This window comes from Asparagus officinalis, chromosome 4, assembly GCF_001876935.1.
Source record: "Asparagus officinalis chromosome 4, Aspof.V1, whole genome shotgun sequence".
Lineage (NCBI taxonomy): Eukaryota > Viridiplantae > Streptophyta > Magnoliopsida > Asparagales > Asparagaceae > Asparagus > Asparagus officinalis.
The window spans coordinates 65,336,721-65,350,453 of NC_033797.1; positions in this window are offsets into that span (position 1 = coordinate 65,336,721).

A 13,733-nucleotide genomic window follows, 5' to 3' on the forward strand; every position below is an offset into this window, starting at 1 on the left:
CTTGAGAGAAGTAATATACGCCTAGAGAGAATTTTTTTACCTCTTCCAGTATGTGTAGAATAATAAAAATCATAGGGAATGTTTTCATTTTCTAAGTAAAAATGTTAGTACTTTGTAATAACTTCCCATCACTGGCAAGTGTAACTGTCACCTACGCAAGCTTCTACGGTGTGTCTGGCAACCCCTTAAAACTAGATCAAAATTAGTCCTAGCAGTTTTGAGCTTTTATTTGTTTAGCAAAAATTGGGCTAAAATTGTTACGGTTCTCCTTAGGTCCTAAAAAGACCCCCTTTAAGCTTGTTCTTTATTAGGTCAGCCCCCACGCAATTTTAATTTCAATCTAGTTTGAGACAAACATGGGCCAGGAATGGTCGTAACCTAGTTTTTCAACGATTGTAAAACACATCCTAAGTGTTTTGAACGATATATTTTCGAAACATTAATATAAATGGACAATATATTCTCCAGTTAATCAATTTCATCTCTTGAGTAAAAGTAGCAGCAGGCCCAGAAAAATTAAGATGTTCATTAGCCAAAACTAATGTTCGGCTATCAATGCTCGTACAGTCGTACTAATGTCATGAGCTCAAAAGTTGCTTGCAACATATTTTGTCTTTGCCTTTACAAAGTGGCGCATCTTTTCCTCCTATTTCCATGCCAGCTTGGGGTCTATTTAGAAAGATTTGGTGGTCATATAAGACAAAGAGGACAAGCGAAATAATTGTTGTACCTAGTCAATAAAGAGAAATATATCCCCTATGTTAGCAATGACATGCGACTAATTACAATTAAAAAGAACTAGACAAATTGGATTTCTGGTAGGTCATTTGGTTCACCTAGAGGTGTGGCATAATTGGAGGGCAAACCTTTCCCTCTTTGTACATATGTAGAATTATTTATTGGGTAAATTACACTAAACCCCCATAACTTTCAGTATTTTATAGTAAACCCCCATGAACTTTCAAAATCACACTAAGCAACTAATTTTGAGCCTTGCATATAGCCTCCAGAAAGTAGAACTGAAAAAATAGCATAAACCAGCATTTTGAAAGTTCATGGGGGTTAGCCTAAAAGTCTAGGGGGTTTCCTGCAAAAATATAGGGCGTTTAGTGTGATTTTGAAAGTTCATTGGGTTTACTACAAAACACAAAAAGCTCATGGCGGTTTTGTGTAATTTACCCTATTTCACGTCTAGAAACACTAGAGGCACACCCTTAAACCACACTATCAACCACACCCCTCTCTATCTATAGTGTTTTGTTGGGCCCCACATGTTTTACTAAAAAAATCATAAAGACACTATAGATAGAGAGGGGTGTGGTTGATAGTGTGGTTTAATGGTGTGCCCCTAACACTACTCACGTCTTCACGTCAAACAAAGATCTTCTATCAATCACGTGACCGGTAAATTCAAAAATTACAATTTTCACAAAACTTATTTATGTCAAAGTTAGGTTAAGCAACATTAATGATGCCACATAGTAAATATGTAGTACCCAAAGACAAAATTATATTTGTTATCATGAGCAGAAAAATGTACACATCACAAAAGTTACGAGTTGCTCTCTTTCCATTAAAACCGTGCTCACAAATTAAGCTGTGTATCTCCTCTTTTGGCGCCAAGTTGGGGTTTCCTTCCAAATATTTCGACATCAGAAGATGGAGGAGGACTTTAGGGTTGGTATTCACAACCCATTGTTTTGTAGTCCAAAATCTAGGGAGATGCTTCGAGCTTGCTAACGACATGCAGCACGCGACAAATTGGCTCGAGAAAACAAAACACAAATATACAAGCCGAGGAGATTCATTGTGAATGTTGCTTCTGTATTTGGGAGGAAAAGACAGCGTTCAATGAAGGGGGGCAAAAAAAAAAAAATGTTCCGCGTTTGGGGTATTGATGGCCCCACGCTCCACAGATTGATTATTGAAAGCCATTAACAATAATTGAGAGACGAAACAAGCCTTTGACATTGCTGTATCTTAGTCTTTGTACACTGCGTAACTGTACTGATAGGATCTTACATGTAATATCACTAGTACAAAATTGATCTGTCCAAACGGTTCTAACCGTTTGGGCAAATGTAGTCCCAAACGGTTACAACCGTTTGGCCGAGTAAAAAACCCGTTTGGGCTAAAGCCGTTGGGGAAGAGTTTTCCCCAACGGTCGCCCAAACGGTTGTAACCGTTTGGGCAAAATCCCAAACGGTTGTAACCGTTTGGGATTTTGCCCAAACGGTTACGACCGTTTGGGCTGTCAAAAATGCCCAAACGGGTGAAACCGTTTGGACAAAACTCTATCCAAACGGTTGCAACCGTTTGGACCAAATTCTGGCCAAACGGTTTTACCCGTTTGGACTATTTATTTTTATCATTTTTTAATTTTAGCTATTTTAAATATCTACATGCTTACACTTAATATGCACATCTCACACAATAATTTCTCAATATATCACATTGAAAACGGAAATATATACATACACAAAAAATGTCTCAAACAGTGCTATTCTGAACACAAAACCACCTGGCCCCATCACTCACCGGTCTATTGTTTGCTTTTGTAATGGTAAAGAAGTGTCATCTACAATTACACTCAATCTAGTACAATAATGTTACAAAGCTTGAATGCAACAAAGTTTGGATGCTGCTAAATACTACCCACCATTTGCTTCCACACTATATTCTTTCCTTGACTATTATTGTGCGCAGCTCCGCGGAGGTCCACTCCATGACTATGGTCTCTTTGTGCAAGAGCAGCATCATAAGCTTAATACGTATTACATTAGTGTAAAACATGAATCCAATGAGTATTAGACAGCCAAAAACTGTAGTAAAAAAAAGATTATGAGTTTCTTACTTGAATCAAGAAGTTTACACCCTGACAATGAAAGCTCAACTAAACTCAGGCAGTTTTCAGTCAAAGCTCAACAGAGTGTTTGATTGTCTAGTGATGCACCAAGGCCTAACGTAATGGCTCTTAGTTTGCTAATGGAAGGTTTTAGCATTTCTAGTTGAAAAGAAGAAAATCCCCAGCCAAATGCAACTTCTTCCAGGATGCATGTCTTGCCTAATTCACGGAAGAGATCTTCACTGGTAGAACTACTAATATCTGGCATGCTCTTATCTTTGAATTGATACAAGTTCCTACAGCATGCTGCTTTCAAACACCTCATACGTGGGTTCGTTTTAATGATGTGAGTCAGAGCTTGCGAGGAAACCTGTATAATCATAAACAGTTAGTGGCTTGAAATTTTTTGTTTTAACATCACAAAGATCAATTATGTTAGACTCTAGTTTGAGTGATTTTAATCGACAAGTTCAGTGCTTAATAATACTAGTACAGGTCCACAGGAAGAATCACAGTTGAAATTACCACCGGAACTAAATATAAATATGGAATTCCCATGAGTTAAAATCACATGATTCATGTTGGAAGAGATGCAACGTCATCCTTGTCATTATAGACTCCCTGTATGATGTTCTGCATGTTATCAAGCTAGCTAAAATATTTTAAATTAGAATAAAAACAAATTAATACGTACAAAAACAGATGCCACGTGTATCAGGCCTTTAGAGAATAGGGGTTTTCTTACTATGGGGTAGAAGGAGTGAAGTAAAAACTTAAAAACATCCATAAATAAAAAGTAAAGTAAAAAAATGACAGCTGTGAATTTTCAGATATACGTCTGAACTAGTTTGTTATGTAGTTAGTTTAGTTCATGGGCTTAATTATCTCCTTCCATAACATTTCCCACAACAAGGCATATAGAGAACAGCTTCTTATATGCCCTCTCAATAACCTTTTTCTCAATGGTGTACTGCGGTATCAAGGGGAAAATGACAGTAACTTACAAGAGATTTCACACTAACATAAGAAGAGTCAGTAAACTTCATTTAGTAAAGCTAAACCTCAGTGCAAAACAAATTTAAGCATGTATCATGACTTACCATCTCATCAGCAAGAATGCCATTGATGCCATTTTCATATAATAGAATTCCTGATATAAGACGTGTATTTATTTTATAAATGGAAATACTGATATAAGCCCCCATGAAGTTTTTATCAATAGTTTGAGATACTTATATTTTGTTCCAATAGTTTCAACTTCAATTAAAATGCAAGATATGGCACAGCAATTGCAGGCATTGATCTCGAGAACTCAGATCTAAAACCAGCACTTAAAATGATAATTGAGGCAGCAAAATTAAACAAGTTCCAACATTTACACAGCTAACTGCACAGAAAATAACCGGGGGAAAAAGCTTCCAACAAAAAAGCATCAAAATCAAAACTAAAGTAATCACCATAACTTGCCCAGACCCAAGCACGTCCCATCTCTCCGGAGCTGCGTCCTTCACCATTTCTCCTCCTCCTCCATCTTCTTCCTCATCTTCACTGTCCCCATCTGAGTCTCTTCCCTCCGCCAAAGGATTCAACGCCATCAAAACCCTAGATTTTTGGAATCTCCAAGTTCTGAGTCCGGTCAGCGCCCTGGGGAGGCTAAGAGTGATGCTTCGAGCGAAGAGAGAGGAGGAGAGAGGCGGGTGAGCGAGGGGGAGCGAGGGGATGGGAGGAGGTGAGCGCAAGGCATTGTCACCGGGTTGGAAATTTTGAGGAGATGAGGGAGGTGGAGGGGGTTAGGGATTTGAGAGGGTGCGGTGAAATTTTTGGGGATTTTGGCGCTGGGTTGAAAATTTTGGGGATTTTGGCGCTGGGTTGAAAATTTTGGGGAGAACAGATCAGAAAAACGACTTTTAAAAACCTAAACATAACTCCCAAACGGTTTTAACCGTTTGGGCTAAGGTATCCCAAACGGTTCAAACTGTTTGGGACGTCCGTTTGGGATTTTTTAAGAGCCCAAATGGTTTTAACTGTTTGGGTTTATTATCCCAAACGGTTTAAACCGTTTGGACTATTTCGATTTGTCCAAACGGTTGTAATAACCGTTTGGACAGGCCTGTTTTGTACTAGTGAATGGACAAATTTTCAAAACCAACACTTTTCACTATTTAATTGCAAAAAACGACCTCTTTTCATTTTATTTAGAAAAACCGACCTGGTTTCAGCGCTGTCGCTGAAACCAGGTCGGTTTTTCAAAAAAAAATTACGAAACTTCACGAAAGTTCAACTCCCGTGAAGTTTAGTACTCTTTTAAACTTCACGGGAGTTGAACTCCCGTGAAGATTATTTTCGTGAATAAACTCCACGGGAGTTCAGCTCCCGTGGAGTTTGTTCGGGCGTTTAAAACTCCACGGGAGTTGAACTCCCGTGAAGTTGCAGTCTAAATTTCCCAGAGAGCGATTCTCTGGGAAATTTAGACTGCAACTTCACGGGAGTTCAACTCCCGTGAAGTTGCAGGTTTTACAAAACATGCGCAGGCTGCTATGCATGTTTTGTATATGTTTACCTATTTAACTCATATATACAACTATTTACCTGTTGACAATAATGAATACAGTATATATATGATTTAAACACGCACGAATGATGAATACTCAAAAAGATCACATATCGAGCTATAATTGATCCATAAAAGTATAGTATTTAAAAATTCATACAAGTTACAAATTTTAATAAAATAAGTTCAAATACAATCTAATATAGCTCCTCTCCTTCCTCTCCCTCTCTTCCCCCTCCCCCTCGCTCTTCCCCACCCCCCGCGCTGATGAGCCTCGATGAAACGCCTGTGCTATGGTCTTCTTGATCCTGCTGAGGAGTCCTAACGCCACCTGATCTTGAATCTCAGGCACGGTCGCATCAATATCAGCCTCAATGCTATCAAAAGCACGGACCTGTGAGGTAAATAATTTATTAAGTATCAACTCAAGAAAAAAAATATTATAATTTAGCTTAGAAACTTACGTAATCTCTCTCGTTCATCCCACTAGGGATGTAACTGTCTGTCGGTGGCTGTGGCATGTGTCCAGCTAAGGGCTGTGGGTCACGTGTGATCCATCTACGTGTGATACCCCAATACCAACCCATATACGCGGTATAGTCAGCAGCTGTGGGCCTCGTATCCTGGATGAAATCCCACCTGTGATCCCACCTGTCTATGTAGGCCACACGGACTACGGACCAGTCGGTATAGTGCGTAGTAGGTCGCCGCCGACGATCGATCTGCTCGACAGGATCTGGCACATGCTGAGAGAGCGTAAACTGTCGTAGCACACAGTCAGGGACATGCATATCCACGATCTCCCAATAAATCAACAAAACTCTGGCTCTCCACAAGTTGAGACTATCTCAGCAGATGGGTGCAAGAGAATGCATATCGAGCTCCGGCGGTGTATAGGGTCTTCACTTGAACTGAAATAAAATAAAACATTTATCAGTATCAACAACAAAACTATAATATTCATAACGACTTGAGATTTATATTTACATGTTCGTGTTGGAGGCCATCAAGCTTATTTCGGTAAAACTCATGATGGCGTGTCGCTGATCGGTACTTAGCGTACCGCACGTTATACCTATATGCAGAATAGAGAATATATAAGTACAAATTCAGTGCGAATAAAATTTGTGTGTACAATTATACCTGTACGCCAAAGAAAACTGCCCCTGTAGGTCACGGTGCATAAGTAAAGTAGGGCATCCAATATGAATGTGCTCCCATGACCAAATCTGTATCAATGTGCAACATCCCTTGAATTCTTTATTCTGCATCAGGGATACTCTACCCAGCTCTCGATACAAGTATGCCAACACCGCACTGCCCCACGACCGTGCGCCGCATACGTCAAAATGCTCTAGCAACGGCAGCCATCGTGCATGTACAAGATTCTTGCTCGCATCAGGAAAAGCACGCACCCTATCATGTGCAATATGTAAGCACGAGCATGGAACTGAAGCGTCTCTATACTGGGATCCTCTGGTATGTCGTCCTGAAATGTTTGACGAAGCCATGATAGCTTCATCGCACTACTCCTCAAGTCAGGAACCTGTCCAAGAAGCCGGGTACATACCTCCGGCCAACTATGATCATCGGTGCCCGTAACTGCCGGCCCATCGATTCGGAGCCCAAGTATGACGGCCACGTCCTGTAAAGTGATGGTGCACTCCCCTGTATGCATGTGAAAAGGTGTCGGACTTTGGCCTCCACCTCTCAATCAGTGCAGTGATAAGCGGCCAATCAAGCCTGATATATCGAACCGTCGAACACTCCCGAAAACCGCCCTGAGAGATCAGCGCTAGAACTCTCGCATCCTTAATGACCCAAGCTGAATGGCTCTGGGAATGCTCGATCATGGTGATGTCTGGTACGGGCTGCACGTCAAAAATAATTGATTAAGTATAATGCGAAAAATTAAAATTAGTGCCAATGCTAACTAGCATATACAAAAGATGTTTTACCTGTCCTGAGCTAATATGGTCTGAAACGTGGCTCGCCTGGAGGGTCAAAACAACGGGGCATATCGGTCCCGGATCCATAATGAATATAACTGAGAATTATATTAGAAGACAATGTACAATGTGTTAGATCTTTCTGTTAAAATACTCATCTAGTTATATATAAACAACAAATGAATGCGCAACGTGAAGAAAGCAATAACTCGAAACCAAACATTAAATTTATATAACATAGTACGAAATGATACAAATTACAATCACAAATGAGATACGGAAACAAACAACTCACGAAACCGCTACAAATTACAATCACAAATGATATACGGAAACAAACACAGAACGAAACAACTACAAATTACAACATCAACGCCTAATCCTAACTGGACAATTATTTTTGTTATGGCCCGGTTGATCCCATCTACTACACTTATTTCTCCTCCTAACTCCTTCACGATCGTCATCCATACAATTTCTAATTCGTACGGAACGAGGGCGTCCCACTGACCTTTTACACAAAGGAGGTAATATCAGTGGCCCGTCTTGTGTCCAATATCGACTATCATATGGTGGACGAAAACACTCTTTGTATGTTTGTCAATAGTTGTAAGTAGAATACCAAGCCTCGACGAACTCATAATGTGAAATCCTCGCACCACCTTGAAGATCAGAACAAGTCGCGACAACATGTGAACAAGGAATCCATTGTAATTGCGGTACATTGCAAGTGCACGTACACGAGTGATCGACAACATGTGAACAAGGAATCCATTGTAATTGCGGTACATTGCAAGTGCACGTACACGAGTGATCCACGAGCATGTTAACTTTGTAAGAGCGATTTTCTCTATGTGATATTCCCTCAATGACCTCCCATTCATTAAAAATGTATCTTACGACATGAAAGGATCGAGCTTGCACAATTCGAGCCGCTAACATTTCATCATTTTTCGGTGTGAGCTCCGAGCGGATATTTTCACCAAGTTCGCGACGTCGTAGAAAGAAGTTATTAAGTCTATAGAATGTTTTAGCAACTAGTGACTGTATTGGCATACTGCGTGCTCCCCTGAGCAAGCCATTGAAACTCTCTGAAGCGTTCATAGTCATCATACAGAACCGTCTCCCGCCATCTTCACATAAAGCCCACTTATCAACATTGTGTGGTCCCAAACTAGTTTCGATCCAATCATGTGCAGTTCGGGAGATAAACTTAATCCTCTCTCGTATTTGGTCATAAACTAATTTTTCTGTTGCACAGCCGGCTTGCCAAAAAAGATCTTGAACCTGATCGTTTCCATATTTCTTCTTGAAGTTGTCCCTAATATGTCGCAAGCAATAACGATGTGCATGTGGTGACGGGAAATAACGTTAGAGTGCTCTTGGAATTCCTTTCATCCTATCGGATATGAATGTAATCGGCCGCGCCCCCACACTAGGGATATGATACCTAATGCATGCAAAAAACCACGCCCAATTCTCTGTGTTTTCAATATCAACCACTACAAACGCCAAAGGAAACAAACCGCCATCCGCATCAACTCCGGTGGCAACAAGCAAAACGCCTTTGTACTTGCCGTATAAGTGGGTGCCATCAATGCTAAGAGGAGGACGATAATATCGAAACCCCTCAATACAGGGCCCAAATGCCCAAAATACACCGGTGAACCGCCATTCTTCGCCATCAATGGGGTCCGAAGATACTTTGTAGACAGTCCCCGGATTTTCTCTTTTGAGTGCTTCAAGATAATGAGGTATAATCTCATACGATTTATCCCAATTACTAAATATTTTTATCATCGCCTTCCTCCTAGCATTCCAACACTTGTGATATGATACATCCAAGTTGGTGGCTTTTTGCACTAGAAGATGAATATCTTTCGGCCTTAGATCAAGATCCTCCCTCAGATGCGGTAAAATACATCGATATATGAAGGAAGAGGATGCATTCTTGTTATTCATCTCTAATCGAGAATTGCTACAAGTGTGGAGTCCGTTGTATGCCGTGATTTTGAATTACCCGCCTACTCTTACACCAGAGCGTGAATTAAGCTTCCACAGACATTTCACATTGCCGTCGTGGTGTCCACCACTAGCTTCATCATCGTCATCTTTGCGATAGAAACAAACCGCATTATAGCTTGTAGTATTTTTTTTGTTGGCCTGAACTTCACATTTTTTGCAATGGAATATGTGCGAAGCGCATAGATCAATTTCTCCTTACTCTCGTAAAGATCTCCCTTCATGAATGAGAAGTCATTGGCCTGTGTATTAACACCGATATTAGTGTCAATAGGAACACTTTCCATCACGGAGTTATCAATCCATTCAGTGTCAATAGGAACACTTTCCATCACGGAGTTATCAATCCATTCATCTCCTTGTAGTTCATCGGGCGGCGGATCCTCTAATACGACATACTCATTATTCATCGGGCGGCGGATCCTCTAATACGACATACTCATTATTAGCATAACAACCGTCGATATGTTGGTTTTCTCTGTCATGTGATCTATCAAGGTCATGCTATTAATTTGTAATCCCTCCTCTTCGTCATCATTCTCTGATTCGACACTTGCATTATCTTCTTGAATTCCCGTGTTAGTATCGAAAGCATTCGAAGTGCCCACGAACGAAGGACCGCTCATGTATTGTGATTGTGTCCAACATTCATCTTGTTGAGGAGATAAAAAGCCTACAGAATCAACTTCAGGATCCTCCAACATGCGGGAATACATTCCTTCGTAGTTCAACGATTTGCCCAAATCTCTCTGATGTTTTTCAATGAACAATTCGACCGAACGCTTCTCGTCGTGTAAGACATGAATGAGACTCATATCGTAGTCACTTGATATTTGAATGCCACTTGTTCTGTTCCCCACAACAGGATAATTACAAACCACACTGAAGTGATACTCACGTGAATTGGTTAATGTAAGTTTGTGTAATTCATTAACCAACTCATCGAAAGTACACGATTTTGTTATGAACAACGGTCTTGTCGCGCCACCTTCATATATGGGCATATTATTTTCGAGGCAATTAATCTTCCCATCATAAGAACAGAGAATTATGATTCGATCATTCATCGTTATCTCTGTAGAGTGAAAAATTCAAGATCAATATTACACGAAATTATTTAATTATTGATTGTTACTAATTTATACATTTTTGTAGTAACACTATTTTTCACATTAATTGATATTTTCACCTCTAAATACACAAAATTATTTTATTTTTCTTCACAAAATTCATAAATAATTCACAATTAAATTCTAAAATCTAATTTATGTCATGCATACGTAGTAACACTCATTCCCCTCTAATTTCACAAAATTATTGATAAATTACACACTAATTCTTCACAAATTTCACAAAATTATTGATAATTTCCCATTTAATAATTTCCCCTCTAATTTTCACATTTATTGATAATTTTTATATTTATTGATAATTTTCACACTAAATTTCACATTTATTGATAATTTCCCTTCTAATTTTCAGATTTCTTCACAAAATTCAAAAATAACTTTCCCAGAGAATAACTCTCTGAGAAATGTCGCCTGTAACTCCACGGGAGTTCAACTCCCGTGGAGTTTTGTGAATGTCATAAATCTTCACGGGAGTTAAACTCCCGTGAAGTTTCGTAAAAATATTTATAGAAACCGACGTGTTTTCAGCGCTGGGCTAAAAACATGTCGGTTTTTATAATTTTTTTCAAAACCGGTTGTTTTTTGCAAATAAAATCCTAAAGGGGACGGTTTTGAAAATTGGTCCTACATGTAATTCTTTATTGTCCAATGGGTGAATTGCAGATAGGTCCCTGTACTATCGCCAAGTTGCGGATAGACCCCTTTAGTTTTCTAGGTGCACTGTTGTTGGATAATGTTAAATTTGATTATGATTATCCGACTAAAAACAAAGTAAAAATAGATTAAAATTAATTTTCACATAGGATGGATCCACATAAGCATTTGTAAAATAGCAATAAGATATTTGTAATTAGAGCAGCTGTATGTAGTAATTGTGATAACGGACTAGACGCTGTACTCAATGAGCATTAAATATGGACATTTAATCAACTTAAGCTTTCAGGCAAATTAAATAGACAAATATTCATATTTATATCTTATTTGAAGCATTGCTAAAGCCTCAATTTTCTTTCAAAATATATCTTGTAAGAGTCGCAAACCATCGCACGCCATTTTCCTGATCAATAACTTTATTTATTATCAAGTTATCAAATCAAATAAACCCATTAGGGAACAACTCAGAATTTGTTAACTAGCATGTTGGTTTAGTTAATCATCAAAAAGTATCACATGGGCTAATCTTTTGCTACGAGAATGTCATATTTAAATTAAAGCGTAGCCCCAATGTCTTCTAATTCCAAATGTTCTATGCTTCATATCAAGTTAATAGAAAGATCTTAGTTAGGCCTAACACAATGATTAGAGTGGCAAGTGGCAACCTCCTTGACGCAGAAAATGCAAGCAATTAATGAAGTCAGTGCCTTTGGTAATACTCAATTAGCAGTCATGATACAAGAAATCGATGGGAGTTGAATGCCATGCTCTAGAAATGGGCCCTCGACGAGATATTTTTTCTTGGCTAATTAGCACTTATATACCACATACTTTCCACAGCTTTGCATGTATCTACCCTCACTTGCTTTTTACGATACTTATAGTTTGCACTTTAATAATTCTATATGCAAATGTACCAATTTTGTCCTGAAAATTCGTGCCAATTTTGTCCAGAAAATTCCTATGTGATACAAGCTACTTTTAAAAGTTATATCCCTTCTTAGAATATAAAATTATAATCATCAACCCTCATCAATTTTGGATATTAAAACTACTCGACCACCTGTCAAATATGAACCCTCTGCGTAATTTGCCCTACCGGATCTTATGTTGACAATGGAAAGAAGAAATCACATCAAAATAAAAAACAGAACACCGAGTTTTAACGAGGTTCGGCAACTTGCCTACGTACTCGGGAGCCACACAAATAATTTCCTTTAATATAAAGAAGATTAGATTACAAGCTTGCAAAAAGAAGATCTAAAACTTGAGATCTCTCAAAAAAAAGAAGCAACAGAGACTCTCTATTCTTCAAATAAGGTGTTAGATTTTCAAACAGGAAAATCTCCCTCTCCCCCCGCCCCCAAAAAAAAATTGCTACAGGAACTATTCACGAATCACCGAGATTTTCCTCTGTGAAAATATCGTGCTGAAAGTCACTGTGGAGAAGACGCTCACAAAGTCGCCACCACGCAAAAAAATCACCTCGACCAATTTCTCGTACACAAGGTTCCCTTTTACATGGGAACCTTAGCGACATGTTGTCATGACCTGTCAAGGACCTCACCTACGAGAAGCTCGAGCTCGCCTGCGCCTCAACCTCGCCTGAAGCATGCCCGCCCTCAACTCGACCTTGCCTGTGAAGCTCGAGCTCGCTTGCGCTCGACTCGACCTCGTCTGCATCAACTCGAACTCAACCTCGCCTCAAGCTAGAGCTCGCCTAAAGGACGCCTCGCCTCGCTTGCGTCGTCGACCTCGCCTGAAGGTTTGGGTCTACACCTTAAGACCAACAATCAAAACTTTAGAATTCAATGAATGTCTAGCCTCTTCGTCGAGTCAAGATTAAAAGAAGAAGAAGAAAAGAAATCCAATCTATTTCCCCTTTGCATCTTACCTTCCTTTTATAGTCCTCCACCTTGAGATTCCAACCCTTGGCTTTGACTATACATAAGAGGGCAGTGGTGGGATGAGCAGACAGGATGATGAGTCATCTTCAGCTTTACAGATATCGGCTGACGACTGGAAGGGAAGTCATTTGAGCACAGGAGAGGATATCTCCAACATATCCCGGATTTTGACAGATGAGGCATGGTGGAAGATAGGATGGCTGCTTAGTTATTCTTTGCTTTACAAATGTCAGCTGGCGATTGGAAGGGAAGTCATTCGAACAGGGGAGAATATTTTAGTGATATCTGGGAAGTGACTTGTGGCGGAGTGAGCTGTTTATGCTTGAGACTTATCAGAGTTGAGATCTTGATAGGATCGATCAATGCTATAGTATCGATTGATATATATCTGAAGGGAGCTGAGTTGGATCTTATCCCCTTAGTAGAGACGGATTGGTTTTCGAGTCGTCCCTATGACTTGTCGACTAGATAGTCGAGTGAGCTTCTGGCCGAGGAGATAGCCAAGTAGATGGTCGAGCCGACTATTTGAGGAGTCGTCATGATTTATGAAGGGTCGATTGATCCCGCACTTCGTGTCGGTAAAGATGATTCGTTGCTCGGCGGGTCGATAGATTCGTTCTTGGCAGGGCTTTGGGCCGCTAAGTTGGTTTGGGCCATAGCTCTTTTGGCTCTATG